This window comes from Leptonychotes weddellii, chromosome 6 (genome assembly GCF_054177405.1).
Source record: "Leptonychotes weddellii isolate Sample4059 chromosome 6, ASM5417740v2, whole genome shotgun sequence".
NCBI lineage: Eukaryota > Metazoa > Chordata > Mammalia > Carnivora > Phocidae > Leptonychotes > Leptonychotes weddellii.
This window is the reverse complement of record NC_138374.1, coordinates 6,746,170-6,761,067: the sequence shown is the minus strand read 5'-3', so window position 1 is coordinate 6,761,067 and position 14,898 is coordinate 6,746,170. Positions and strand designations below refer to the sequence as shown.

Sequence of the window (14,898 nt, the reverse complement as noted above, 5' to 3'; positions counted from 1 at the left end):
GCACACGAGCAGAGGGAAGGCTGTGAGCAAAGTGCGGGGCCCTGCCCCGTACACGGTGCATGGGACTCGGTGAGCACCCTGGGGGCAGGAGCAGAGGGTATGTGGAGAGGTGGCAGTGTGGGCACAAGGAGCTGGGAAGACAGAGTCAAACCAGCCGGACAGATCAGAATGCCAGCTGAATGCAGACTTTATCATGTAGCCATAGGCGGCTCCCCGAGGGGCTGGGCTACTCTGATCTGTCGAAAAAGTGATTTTAGGGGGGCCCTTTGCAATACCTAGCACAGTACCCTGAATACAGTACGAGTTCAATACACATTTTGGAATGAAGCTAAATCGTAGCAACATCTGAAATGATCCAGGCACATTCTCAGACCTTGTGAGGCAAATCCAGACCAGCAGAGCCTGGCACAATCTGGAATTCCCTGGGATTCCTTTGATCCGTGGCATGGGCCTCGCCAAGTTCACTAAGGAATGCCGATGCCTGTCCAGAGACTTAGAGCCGAGTCTGAGAATGGGGCCAGGGACTGCTCAGGGAAAAGCTGGGGGTGAAGCTGGGCGGGGGGGTAGGGGGGTGGGTCTCCACCTGTGAAGGAACAACTGGGAGCATGGCTCTGCCCAAGGTAGGAGGAGGTGTCCCAGAGCCACAGCTGGCGTGATGAAGGTCTCCTGGAGGCCACCTCTGGGGCACAGACCCCGCTCTGGTCTGGTGGGTTTTCTCTTAACCCATATGAAGAACAGCTTCTATCTACTGAGAACCTACTGTGCACCAAATACTTTACACACATCAGCTACACAACAGGTTCATTTATCCCCGTTTTACAGACGGATAAAGCAACTCACCAAGGGTATAAGGGCTGATCTTGCATCTGAACCCAAGCGGACCAGCTCCCAGGTACATGCTTCCCACTGACGTCCACCTGCAGCACGGCCCCCACCCCTCACCAGCCCCTCCATCCTAAGTGCATCTTTCAAAAGCCCACTCAAGCCACTAGCAAATGACCCAGCGAGTGGTCTCCTTGGCATTCATCCCAGAGAAATGGAAACTTATGTCCACACAATAACCTGCACATGGATGTTCACAGCAGCTTTGCTCACAGCAGCCCAAACTAAGAAACAACCCAAGTGCCCTTCCAGGGGTGAACTGTTAAACTTTGGTACAGGTGCACCGTGGACTACTACTCAGTGTTAAACAGAAATGGACTACTGACACCTACTTGGGATAACTCTCCAGAGAATTACGCAGAGAGAAACAACCCAATCCCCACACATTAATTATGGCATGACTCTGTTCACAGGACATGCCTGAAATGATACAGCGAAAGAAACGGAAGACTCGAGGAGGGGACCCGGGGCCGGAGATGAAGATTTGGGCTGGGGGTGTGGGAGCAGGGATGAAAAAGCAGCAGGAGGGACCCTCGCAGTGATGGGGATGGCTGGTACCTCGACTGTGTCTGCCTCCATTTCCTGCTTGTGATGCCCAACTATAGTTTTGCCAGATGTACCATCAGTAAATGGTACACAGGACCTCTACTATTTATTACAACTACATGTGAATTTACGATGCTCTCACTCAATCTATGCATTTATCCAAACTCACAGGAGTAACTATCAAAAGAATGAACTATACTGTCGATTAAGAAAAAAAAGCCACAGCCCACATGGCTGCCAGTACCAAGGAGGCCACGTGCGAGGCGGGGCGCGGACACGCACTGTGGGGTCTGGCGGCCGTGCCTCCACCTTGACTGTGTCACCTGACTCCAAGGTTTCCTAATCTTTTTTTTTTTTTTTTTAAAGATTTTATTTATTCATTTATTTGAGAGAGTGAGGGAGAGAGCATGAGAGGGGGGAGGGTCAGAGGGAGAAGCAGACTCCCTGCCGAGCAGGGAGCCCGATGCAGGACTCGATCCCGGGACTCCAGGATCATGACCTGAGCTGAAGGCAGTCGCTTAACCAACTGAGCCGCCCAGGCGCCCGATTTCCTAATCTTTCAAATGAAAGCAGAACACCTTTGCTCTGGGGGCTGCTGGGAGATAAGAAAACGTGTATGAAAGCGTAGGGCACAGCAAAGGCCCCAGACCTCAGCTCTCAACCCCCTGTGCACAAGTAGCCACTGTCTGTCTCTCAACATCCTCCTGGCACGTCTCTGCAGATTCCCTGCCTCTGTCTACACCTTGTACTGTCATTTCCCCGTGCCCATATTTACACGGCAAATTAGACTCCCTGCACAGTGCTCATGGCAGACGGAGGGCCTCGTGCCCCGCCTCCACACACATCTGGGGTGCCACTGTCCACAGGAGGAGGGGTCTCCCCCTGGCATGGGCCCTGTCTATTCTGGGGCAGGTCTACTCTCCGGCTCTGACCCCGGGAGCCTCCGCTCAGTGACTCACCTTCTCCAGCATTTCCATTGAAAGAGCAAAAGGCAAAGTCAGACTGCTGACCCGTGATCCCACTTCCCCGTCCAGCTGGCTATTCCCGGGTGCAGATGTGGTGGCAGAGGGCTCTGCCCGCCCCTCAAGTCTTTGCCCCAAGGGTGCATTTACCTAAAGACAGCCCCTCCCCCACCACTGTGCCCAGAACCAGGCCTGCAGGGTGGAGTGTTACACACAGGTGTCAGGGGGCACCAGGCGACACTGCCCACCATCGGCAAGAGGCCCTAGATCCAGCACCACAGCACCTCAGTCCCAGAGCCGACCCCCCCCGCCCCCTCTATAGCCCCTCCACCTGCCCCCGACAGCCATACTCCTGGCCTCCACCTCCCACCTCCCTGAGCATCGACCACAGGCTGGGCTCTTCTCGCTTAACCTCTCACATTCCTATGAGTGGGCATCTGTTAGTAGAACTCCCATTTTCCAGATGAGAAGACTGAGACTCCAGAAAAACATCCCCAGCATTTGCCCAAGATCCTACAGCTAGTGGGGCAAGGGTGAGATAGGAATCCAGGTCTGCCTCTCCAGCGCTCTCTCCCCAGGGCCACAGGGGACAGTCTGCTCCCTCACACGCGTCCTTCCTAACATGAGAATTTCTTGCTGTTGTCCCGCCATCTTCAATGTGCCTTCATCCGTTTGTAACCCTAGAACCCAGCTGTCTGACACTACTGTGGTCAGAGGCTCTCAGCTTCTGGCCAGTGCAAGCCCTGCCTGTGCGTGCTAAATGAGTTATATACACAAAGGAGTTTTGTAAACTCTAAAATTCTATATAACTCTCAAGCAGATTAAAGGAGTTTACCAGATGCTTCTGTAGTGCACTTTGAAGGGTTATCCCTTGAAAAGAAACTGACCACACCGGGAATCACTAAGACAAAGTCTTCCTTCTTTTAAGGAGTATCTGTATCCTGCGTTGACCACTTGCACAATTTAGTTTTATAGCAGAAAACTATCTCACCGCCCTAAACACAGCACTCAGCGCAAAATCTAAACAGGCCCTTGGCCATAGACAGTGACTTTCCTGATGGCTCGAGCCAGCCATTCCTCAGCGCTGCCCCTTCCCCTCCCATCAGGCAACAGAAATGGGAGGGAAGCAGCCCCCTTCTGCAAGGTCTTCAGGAAGGCCGCGTGCATTTTTAGACTTGCCTCACTTCAGCAGTCCGTGTGACAAAAGCAGTCTGGGGACAGGACCTAGAAACAAATTTAGGGACACATGGTGAAGCGCATCTTTCAGTGGGTCGTGCCTTCTGCCACCTTCTGCCAGCGACAAACCGCTAGGAGGGTGGCCAGGGGAGCCGAATCCTGTGGGCGGCATCAAGGCTCCTAGCTGCCCCACAAAGGGAGCCAAACCTTCCCAGGGTTGCCTTTGGCTTGCGGTCTCTATACCTACATCCCCAGAGTTTGAAGGATGAACGTTAAAAGCCGCGGGAACTTCACCAGAGCCCGACCTTTCCAAGGCCCAGGTAGTGCCAGGAAGAGGGCCTGGAAGCTCAGTAAGGGGACCCGGGGCTGGAGCATGTGTACCCTGGGGCTGCAGTGAGACGGTCAATGAACTCCCTCGGCCCAGGTCCCCAGGCCTTCAATCCTCCCGAAGGATAAGTGATGAGAGACAGCTCTGCCTCCACCACCTTCGACACACAGGAAACCAGAGACCCACAGAGCCTCTTTAGTCCATACGGTAACACCACAGACATGCCTAATGCCAAACACTGCCGATTTAAGCGAACTCCACAGTAGAGGCAGAATCCACAGAGAAACTACAGTTTGTTTTTACCACTTTCCTAGTATCTTCTTGGTCTGTATTTGCAGAAACAGGAGGTGACACAGAGTCTACCTTTTAGCAGAGTGTGAATAAAATAAGAATAGCCATGGCAACCGCGCTGGATTCTCTGCTTAGTGCATCCACAGAGTGTCCCTATGAGTGGGCACTGTTGCTATTCCATTTTACAGAGTGACAAACTGAGGCACAGGCCCTAGGCCACCCAGCTGTGAAGGACAGAACAAGGACTCAAGCCACATCTGCTGAACTCCAAAATCTTTGTCTTGACCCCTGACTCTTCTACTCCAGGATCTGTGAATTCCATAGTAAGGATCCTTCAAGTATTTGATTTCTCAGTTAAACTGACCAAATGCGGAAGCACAGATGCTCAGTTTGTAGGACAGCCCTCCTCTACGCAGCTCATCCTGAAGTACTGCAGGCTGAACACCAACCTTCTGTTGAAACACAGCACGAGGGTTCTACTGCAGGCAGGGCGTGCGGAGGCAAGAGGGCGTGCGGAGGCAAGAGGGCGTGCTCGCCTTCTGTCCTAACTACATGGACGGGCAGCTAGGCCAGGTGCCATGCAGAAGGTGAAGTGCTCCCCAGGAACACCGGGGTGCCCCCAGGCCACGGGAAATCATGCTGGCTTCTTGCTACACCAGCTGGAGTCCAGGTCCACCCGCCCCCTCTCCCCAGGCCTCTGCCTCTGGCTGTCTCTCCACCACAGCCACCTGCCCTTCTCTCCAAGTCCACTCCTAGGGTGTTCATGGGGGGCCCTCCCCTCCACATGCACAGTTTGGGTGTGGGCCTGCCTCAGTCATCCTCTGGTCTCTGCACAGAGCCTGCCACAGCAGGAACCTGACGTCCGGGTCTGTCGGTGGACTCAACAGAACTGGGGAAGAGCAGCGGATCCCTGTCCGGAATCCACACGGCCACCCAGCTCAGTCCCAGATGAGCGGTAGATCCCTGCGTGAGCTACGTGATTCTGCTAAGCTCCCTTTCATCCTTTGTCATCTGTAAGAAGTGATCCTTGTTCTGCCCACCTCAGGTGGAAGGTTAAGGAGGTAAGACTCAGTAAGGTGGGGGCTCTTAAAGAATGTCCCCACGGGCACTGAAGTCCTCGGCGAGCACCATTCCAAGCAGAGTGTAGGCCTTTTTTTTTTTTTTTAAATTTATTTATTTACTTATTATTTATTTATTTATTTTTTTCAGAGTGTAGGCCTTTATTAAATGCTGTGGCTAACAAAGATCATGTCTTCTCAGCCACAGCATGAGCTGCTGGGGGCAGGAAACAGGTTTGTGAATCCTTCAAGCACCTCACTCCTGGGATGGGGCTGCTGGACATTAGAGTCCGTTACTGATTTTCATGCTCACTCAGGGCTCCCAGTTGCACATGACTGGGGGGGGGGGGGGTGCGCTAGGCTGCCGGAGGCAAAATGACCTAAAGCCTCATAGCTGGCATGTGCCTGCGTCCCACTCTCAGGGGAGAAGAGGTACATTCTCACTGCAAAAGTCAAGCAGCACCTGCTCACCCAACCCTCACTCCCCACCCCAAAGTAAGGTGTACCCTTGGAGGTGTTTTCTTTGTAACTGAGACGAATATACCTTCCCTGGCCTAGTCCTTCAGGTGATCGAAGGCCACCAAAGGTCCACATCTGGAGAAGGACCGGCAGTCACATTACCTGCCTAGAAAAGAACCCATCCCCTGCCCTTGGCTGAACAAAGTCACCCCAGCTCCCTTACGAGACCATCTTACTGGAGGGAAAAAACAAAACAGTAAAATGAGCCACTGAACCACATCAGGACTCTGTTCTCTGGGACTTTACGCAGTCACTCTCAGTGTTATAGGGATTTTCTGGGGTTTTAAGCAAATAGCATTTCGAGAGGAGGGGAGGAGTAACATTATACAGGGACATGAAAGTGTTGAGACCCAGAGCCAAAACAAATCTGAACATGGGAACGAGACAGCCGGTGTTGCTTCTTGAAACCAAAGCCAACTGCATGCATGACTTGTCAGGAGCTCGTTTATCAATGAGAAACAACCGACAGACAAGTTTCCTATGAACACCCCGGTAATTCCCACTACCGTTCGTGTCATTTTAACCCACCAAACACCACGAGAGACGAGTGTGCTATGGACTAGAATTTGCTGAGCAAACTCAAAAGGAAGGGAATGAAGGACAAGGGGTAGGAAGGGGAAGAGAACAAGTACTTACTGAGCACAGAGCCAGACACCACCTTCGCCTCCAAACCAGGGCAAGGGAGAGAAGGGCAGAGAATAGAGGATGGTGAGACACAGCAAGGGCCCCAAAGATAATCTGAAATGTTAAGCCACTTAGCCTAAGACGACTATGACCTGTTCTTCAGTCAGACCTATTTACAAGTACAGTGAATTTAATCAAACCATGAGGAAACACCAAAAGAGGTAAGAAGTTAAAAAAAAAAAAAAAAATTTTTTTTTTTAGCAAAATCAAAAGTAGAGAAGCCCAAACAAGAGGCAGTGTGGTCCGGGTAGAGCCAGCAGAGCTCAGGAAACGTGGGCTCTGGAGCTGGCTCTGCTCCTAAGCGGCTCTGCCTGTTGGCCAAGCCACTCTCAGTCTCTGGGCCTCATCAAATGGGAGTCTGGGCCGGAAGAGCTCCATTTCTGACTAGTGAGCGTCTACATGCAGCCACCTGCCAGGTCACTGTGCCTCTCTGAGGCTCGGTCTCCTCGCCTGTGACATGCACATGGGAACCCTGAGTGTGCAGAGTCTCAACAGCAGGTTCGAAGGTGTGTGAGCTGTGGCAAAGGATGGTTAAGAGCTGATGGCACCCATCTTGGAGCAACGGCTGACGTGGGCTGTGTGTGCAGGCCAGCCTTCCCGGTCCTGCTCCAACCTGACCTGTCGTGCTCAAGGTCCCAGGAAACTGGACAACAGCAAAGGCCAACTCCTTACTCATTGCCATCAAGAGCCTCAGGGGTGACGTCCCACACGGTGAAGTGGGAAGCAGGGAGCCCTCCTGATATTCTGCTCTGTTGGGCGATCCTGGGGTCACGCGAGGCTGGGGGAGGTGGGGTTACAGAACCAGCCCCTCTCTTACGTATCAATGGAGCAGAGACGGGGCTGTTGTACACGTTCGTTTTCCAAGCTCAGTCCTAGGTGTCAGGATGGCCGAGTGGTCTAAGGCGCCAGACTCAAGCTTCGCTTCCAAGCTCAGTCCTTAAGCACACGGTGTCTTTCAGTGACACTAACCGAGTTCTGAATTAGGAGCTTCTTGGAGGCCCAGGAAGTTAGTCATTCACCAGCTTTCACACCTTCGTCTCCCACCTCTGCAACAAGAACATCCTCATCCTAAAATGTTTATGGACTCCCAGGGTCCACAGACAGCTACATTCTCCCGCTCCTGCAGGATGAGCCACCCCCAGGCTGGGCGGCATGCGTGGCTTTCATGCCAGCGTGGCTCCAGAAGCTCCACGGGCTCCGACTGTGGCCGCGGCCCAGCGCTACTCCCACAGAACTGCCAGGTCACTGCACAGAGGGGCCCTAATCATTCAGAAGCTGGCACTTGGGACACAGCTGGGTGAGCAGCGATCTCTTTATTTCAAGGGCCTCAGGGCCCCAAACAGTATCACAAGTATCACAGTGAAACACAGGAGGTGACGCAGGAGGAACCCAAAAGCTCTAGAAGAACTGGTAGGAAGATGAGAACCGCTAGGTTTCCCATCTGCCACCCGCTCGCAGATCACACCCTCACCTCATCTTCCTACAGGACTTCACCCTCCTGATCCGGCTGAGTCATATCTATCAACCTAGTTTACAGGGTCTGTGCAGAAATTAATCAGACAGGCAACAATCTACATTAAGCCTTCCACCTTCTGCCCTCGACCTCCTTCATACAGCAAACACCACCACACATTCAAGACCAGCGTCATCTGCCAAAACCAAACTCAAGAGACATCGCTGCCTGACATCTATTATAACGAACGACAGGTACACCTGAACTCCACAGCACCTCTCAGGTCAAACCCCCAAAGTCATCTCTCTGGTACTTCCCGGGGTGGGAGTTCCGAAGGGTGGGACGAACCCTACTAAGCTCACTCTGGCCGTGCGGCACTCTGCAGAAAGGCCAAAGAGACTCCTTCCTGTAAGAAGGGCTTCGCTGAGGTCCTGATGCAAAGCAAAGCCCAGGCATTCTACTCCAAATTACTTGGAACTGGCTGTGGAATGGATACAAGCAGCTTGGGGAGCAGCTGCTTACTGGGTCTTGAGCCCCTTTTTGATTTTTTGGCAAGACGTGGGTGCAGGAGCATGGCGGGGCACCTCATTTATAACCCCACCTCCACTTCCTTCTCAGCACTCTGGATGTGACACCAGGACCTCCTTGTGTTAGGGCAAAGGCCTTGGGAGCTGAAGAGGAAAGGACGTAGTCAACCAGGTTCCCCTGGCTTCGGGGAAAGGTGCCTTGGAAGCCCTGCTGAGCCATTCCAGAGCCTTCCACCTGCACCTTGATGGCTCTGAGACTCCAAGGGTCTTGGGAGAGTTGACCCGATTCCCAAAGGTGAGCACACCATCCTCCTCATCAGAAACAGCCCTGAAAGAAACAGGTTCACCCCACTGTCTGTCCACAGAGTGCCTGAAAAACAACCAAATGGACCAGCTGCTGCCATGCTTGTCTTATTGTCATTGTCCCCATCCCGGAGCCACCAGAACCGGTGTCAGAGTCCTGGTCCCAAGTGCAACACTCCCCTGATGAACTGTGCCAGGGACTGAGGGAGGAAGACAGAGGGACCCAACCAAGTTCACACAACCCACCAAGTGTTCAAACACGTACACCACAAGGCACAGTAAGTGCCAGAATATGATGAATGCCACAGAACAGAGGAGTGGGCTGTAATCCCAAGTGGGGAGGTAAATTCTGGGCAGATGTCCTACAGGAGGTGGCCTGAGTGCTGGGCCTTCACAGATGGGTAGGAGTTCAAGAGGCAAAGACAGAGCAAAGGCGTCCCAGGAGGAAGCCAGCAGGCTGGGGAGCTGGGAGATCAGGGCCCCTTCCCAGCTTCTGGCAGAAGGAGCCCCATGCTGCACACGTGTCCAGCTGATGCCGCTGCCCCTCCTAAGGCCCGGGAAGTGGGGGGCTCTGCCACTGAGGGTGGCCTCGGGCCTCCGCCCACCTCCCTACCACCAGCCCAGCCTCCACCTTGCTCTTACTCCTTCTAGCTCTCAGGGGTCTGCCCTACCATACCTGTCCTGCTCTCCTGTTTGCAAGCAAGAACATCAGGCAAACGAGCTGAGCCACAAGGGACACCGGCTGGTGGTTTACTTAGCTGAATGAAGTCAGGGGACCCAGGGGGTCTTGACAGGGTATCCCAAACCTCCCCGTTCCATGAAACGACAGCATAAAGATACAAAGCCACAGAACAGTTATTTCTATCTGCCCGTCTACCAGCAGCCCCTGCGCTGACCCACGCGGCTAACCCAGAATGCCAACACACAATACGAGAATTGTGCTCTCTCTTGGGAAGGGGGAGTGGCCACACACAACCCCATATGAGAATGTCACAATCGTCTCGGACTCCCGAGTTACAAATATGTGCTCAAGGCATGTGCTGAGCACGCGCTCACCACGTGTTTACGCAGCTATGAAAGCACAAAGGCACAAGGGCCAATGTGCTTCAGCTGCCGGGGCCTGGCCTGGGGACGGCAGAGGGCCGGGGCAATGAGAAAGGGCTCAGAACAACACCACAGCAGCGCGGCATTCAAAGCCGTGACTGCTTTATTGTCCCCGAGTTTTTAAACAGCAGGAGTGGAAGGGGGACACTCCTCTACAGAACAGAAATGCAAGAAAACTGCAAAGCTTGGCAAAACTGGTAAGCAACGTCCCCTCCTAGCTGGTCCGACTCAAACTAAAAACATGCAACGAACAGTGATCTCAAACTCACTCTGGACAACGGGAACCAAAAATAAGATGAAATCAATCTTTACAGGCCGTCAACAACTGGACAACTCAGACCTGACCAGCCACTGGCTGACTCTGTATGGACGTGGGCACATTAGCTCCTAGCTCTGGGCCTCGGTTTCCCTGGTTTCAGCAAGTTCTCCTTCACTTCCGGCAGCCCAGGCTGGCTCTTTTGTTGTCAGGTAAAACAAAGAAGGGATGAGAACAGCTGCGTCTGGGTGCTGTCGGTGGCCCCCACCAGGTCCCACCAGTACATGGGGATGCTGATTTCAGGGCGCCCGAGACAAAGGGCACCTCAGCCAGGCACTGGCTCCCGGGAAGTCTGGGGAAACATCTGGAGAACACAAGCATCAAGAGGGACACAAGCTGCCCCAGAGGGTGACCGCAACTGAGGCAGGGTCATCCAGCATCTCTGTGCTGCTTGTTAGCTCAACCCAACGGAGGCCCTGCTTCAGTGAGAACGCGGAAAACAAACCTGAGAAACCCAAGTTCAAAACTCAGAATGACCAGCGTTGCCCTCCTTTGGCGTCAAGGGTCGGGACGAGGAGGGGAGGGACGGCAGGGGTGGACAGTGGGTGGCATGCTATAGGAGAAAGAATCACCTACACGTAGGAAATCAATGTCTAACTATGACAATGGAAGCCTGAAGACAAACAGCCTCCATGAAAACGGTGGGTGCCTCGGTCTGCTCAGGCCGCTATCACAGAATACCATGAACTGCATGGTATATAAACATCAGGCATTTCTTTCTCATAGTTCTGGAAACTGGGAAGTCCAAGACCATGGGGCCAGCAGATTCAGCGTCAGATGAGAGTTGTCTTCTCACTATGTCCTCACATGGCGGAAGGGATGAGGGCGCTCTGGGGACTCTTCTATCAGGGTGCTGACTAAGCCCATTCATGAGGACTCCACCGTCATGACCTAGTCACCCCCCAAAGGCCCCAGCTCCTAACACCATCACATTGGTTTCAACATACAAATCGGGGGTGGGGTGGGGGGAGAAACACACTCGGTCCATAGCAACTGGAAATGAAACCTCTTTGGGAATCGAGGCTCAAGTTTCCCAGAAAATAAGATGCAAAGTTTTGTAAGTATGTACCTCCATGCAGTGCAAAAATAAAAAGGAAGATCAGACTCACGAGTTGCCAAGGGCAGGCATTCAAGTCGCGAGCTGGGACCTGCGCAGGCTGACCCACATCCTTGCTGAGGTAACACTAGAGCATACAACACCCACTTCAACAGTGTGGTTTCAGCGTAGTGCTTCTCAAAGTGTGGTCCCCGGACCAGCAGCAACAGTCTCACCTGGGAACTTGTCAGAAATGAGGTTTCAGTCCCCACCCCAACTGACTGAATCAGAAACTCTATGAGTGGGGTCCAGCAATCAGTGTTGTAACTAGCCCTCCAGGTGTTTCTGGTGCTCCCCAAAGTTTGACAACCAACGTGTTTGTGCATTCAGTACCCAGAACCCTGCTAACTGGGAGGACAGCATGGCAGATGAAAAACCTGGGGTCCACTGAGGTCGAGTGTCTTGCAAAAGGCCATGAGATCAATAAGGGGTGCAAGTCTTAGGCCCACCACCAGCACTTCTTCTGGGCCAGGACCTGGGGATCTAGGTACAGATGACCTAGCGCTAGTCCGTAAGGAGCAAACAATCTGGAGTGACACTAAGAAGCCCAAAGGTTGACCATCTAATGAAATGTTGTCAGAATCAGAAGGGGGAAAAAAAATGCTTGCAGAATATTTGCCACAGGAGGGAAAAAATGGGGTTGAGCAAAACAGGTGAATGAAAGAGGTAACTGATACTAAATATTTGGGGGACTATGAGAAGAAAACCTTAACTCCTAGAAAAACATAAATTGCCATTTAGAGAATCTTTTCCTCACTTCCGCTTCCTTCACTGAGTCTCTGCCAAAGAGACTGAGCTAGAAGAATCTAAGTATGTTTTCATTTATTCTCGGAAATCTTTCTCTTTCTACCACCAGCAGAAATTATCTACTTGATAAATGGCAGCTAGACTGCTTGTCAAGATAATTTAAAGATTAAATCTTTGTTTAAAAAAAAAATCCTGCAGCATCTATTAAAGTCACGGAGGCACTTTTAGACTAAAAAGACTAAACTGGGTGAAGCACCTGAGTGATTTTATAGGGCTGGGGGCGGGGAGGAGGGACAGAGGAAAAGGATGTCGCAGGGCGTCCCAGGGCACCCTGGGTGGAAGGCACCTGGGCCGAGGCTGGTTTCTGAGCTAAGGGCCCTGTTTGTGGCACTGTCCTCCCAGCATCAGCAGCCGCTGTGGGAGCAGCAGGGAGAGCGCTCCACTGAGGAGAAGGCAGCAGGTCCCCGTTGCTTAGCGCCGGCTGATCTCGGCCAGTCTGCCTGCAGGTGTGAGACCTGGCAGGATCACGATGGGAACGACCCGGAACCCGGCCATTCACCACTGCTCACCCTGCACCAAACTACCTGGAAAGCCAGAACATCTCAATCTGTCCTCAGAATGTCTTGTCTACTCCAGGGATCTCAAACTCCAGTGGCTTCCAGAGCCAAGCAGGGAACATACATGGGTGAAGAGCACCAGGCGGAAGCTGTCGTGTGTGCAGAGAGCGAGCACTGGGGAGAGGACAGCTAGCTCCTCTGACCGCTATGTCCAGCACTGGGCGGCTGTGTGGGGAAAAGGGCCCAACGATAACACTCAAAATCTCTGGACTTGTCAAGAAAAGCTGAAAATCCAGACTTCTCTGTACAACCCCAGCTTTTAAATGTCGGCAAGAAATGCAAAAATTCATAAAGCATCATGGGAACCAAGCAAATCGTGCCCGAGAACCACATCTGGCCCCCAGACCACAAGGGCGCAACCTCTGGTCTCATGGACGCTGACTGCTCAGACTGAAATGGCCTGGACGGTGAGGTTTCACCTTGGTTTGCAGAGCCGTGTGGACTCGCGGGGCGTCAGTGCCCCAGTCATGCTCGTCCGTCGGCCTCACTCCTGGCTCATTCTGAGTGAGCTCAAGGCCCAACAATGACTAGAAAGCAGAGACTGTCTTGAAATCCCGAGCACATCAAAGTAGAGCCACGAAACTCCCAGCCCCCAACAGTACATGCCCTCCCACTTGCTTACTTGGGGAGGTGACCGACCTGGGTGGTGTCCCTGGCCTGGCCTCCACTCTAGAGGGCGAGCTGTGGCGTCTCCGGGAGCAGAGAAGGGCCTGGAGCCTGCCCTGCCCTCATGAGGAGGGCTCCCTTCTGGCCTCGCTCACAACGCAGGGTTGGGGCAGGAAAGAGTTTCCACGCCAAATACTTGAAACAAATGCAAGCAGAGCCGGCAGATGGAACAGACAATTCTGGATCCCTGACGCCTACAGATGGCTGGCTTCGGCCGGGTCATGGTGAACAGAACAGCTGCTTCCTCAATCACATCTCCTGCACAGAACACAGGATTCTGTTTTGATGACTTCTACACGAGATATAGAAATGAGAGGGGGGTTTCCTGCCTTTTAGTTCAAAATAGCCTGGGACAAATGAAGACTTCTTGTACCATAACAACACATTAAAAGGGAAAGCTCGATGAAGTGGGTTTTCTTAAATGTCAACCCACAGAGCAACCTACTTCTCTGCCCACAGGCCATGATAAAAATGCAACTGGGGAGCCTATCCAGAGGAGCAAGAGATTTCTTTCAAATAGCAGCACGGTCCCTGACTAGGGATAACACCAGGGGTTGAGGAGACAGGCTTTGAAACAGATGAACTGGGGTCAGGACCCGCGCTCTCAAGGATATGGCTGGAGCTTAGTTCCTTCCCCATAGAGAGGGGCTAATTACCTAACAACTGATTGTGGGACCGGTAGATGAGGATGTACACACAGTGCTTGGCACATTGTAGGTGCTCAACAAAAGCTAACTCTCTAAGCACAAAAAACAACTTCCACTGTAATCTTATTTGCACCGCGGTTCTTTTTGCACACATGTGGGTTCTCCCCGCTTCTGGGCAATGAGACGGCAGTGAGCAATTCTGGGCCCAGCCCAACCTGCCATGCTCTCAGTCCTCCACTGCCTACGGAACGAAGACCCAGGAGACCATTTGGGGAGTGGCCGGCTAGAGGCCAGCAGTGTCAAGAGACGGGCATGCAGGCAAGCCTGGCCTTCTGGGGCTATTCTTTTCCTTTTTAAAGCAAGAGACAAAACCTCTCTGTGTACATCCTCTTAACCCCAACTTCCTCCTTACCAAGTGCTTTGGTCATGCACCTACTCCATGGCTAAATCCACCAGGCTGGTCTGGTTTTCCCCTTCCCTCCCTCTTGCCCAAGGTTCTGAAAACTCTTCCTGGTATCTTGTTCTTGCACTATCAGTTTTCATTCTGGCTATACAGGAAGTGGGCACTGGCTAAGCTGGGGAGACTCGTGCAGACTGTACCCATATAAACCAACACGGACAGGCCCAGCCGCTCCCAAGAGCGGGAGTAGACCAGACTCCTGACCACACACAGCATGTCACCACAGACCCCAGAGCAGCCATCTGCGGACCAGGGACGGCCCAGCAGCAAACAACTACACAGCTCTCCTCCGCACTCAGATCCATGAGCGTGCACGAAGGTGCGGGAGCTGGCTCTGGCACGGATGCATTATGACTGGGTCCAGTGAACTGAAAACCCATGCTCTCTATATTTGCCTTCCCACCTCAAAATGACTCTGCCCCTAATTAGCTTCTGAAGAGTTTTTTTAAGATTTATTTATTAGAGAGGGCGCCTGGGTGGCTCAGTTGGTTAAGCGACTGCCTTCGGCTCAGGTCA

At 52.8% G+C, this 14,898-nt stretch overlaps 1 protein-coding gene across 3 annotated transcripts in view; it reads right to left on the bottom strand.

Annotated features, from left to right (window-relative positions):
* EEF1AKMT2 (EEF1A lysine methyltransferase 2) overlaps positions 1–14,898 on the bottom strand; it is a 69,236-nt gene that overhangs the window by 2,913 nt on the left and 51,425 nt on the right. Inside the window, exon 7 of one of the 3 annotated variants that reach the window (XR_014146139.1) lies at positions 13,338–13,533. The exons of the other annotated variants lie outside the window; for them this stretch is intronic. The gene's annotated coding sequence lies outside the window, so the exon portion shown is untranslated. Of the gene's footprint in view, positions 1–13,337; positions 13,534–14,898 lie in introns of those variants that run through there. 3 annotated transcript variants of the gene reach the window in all.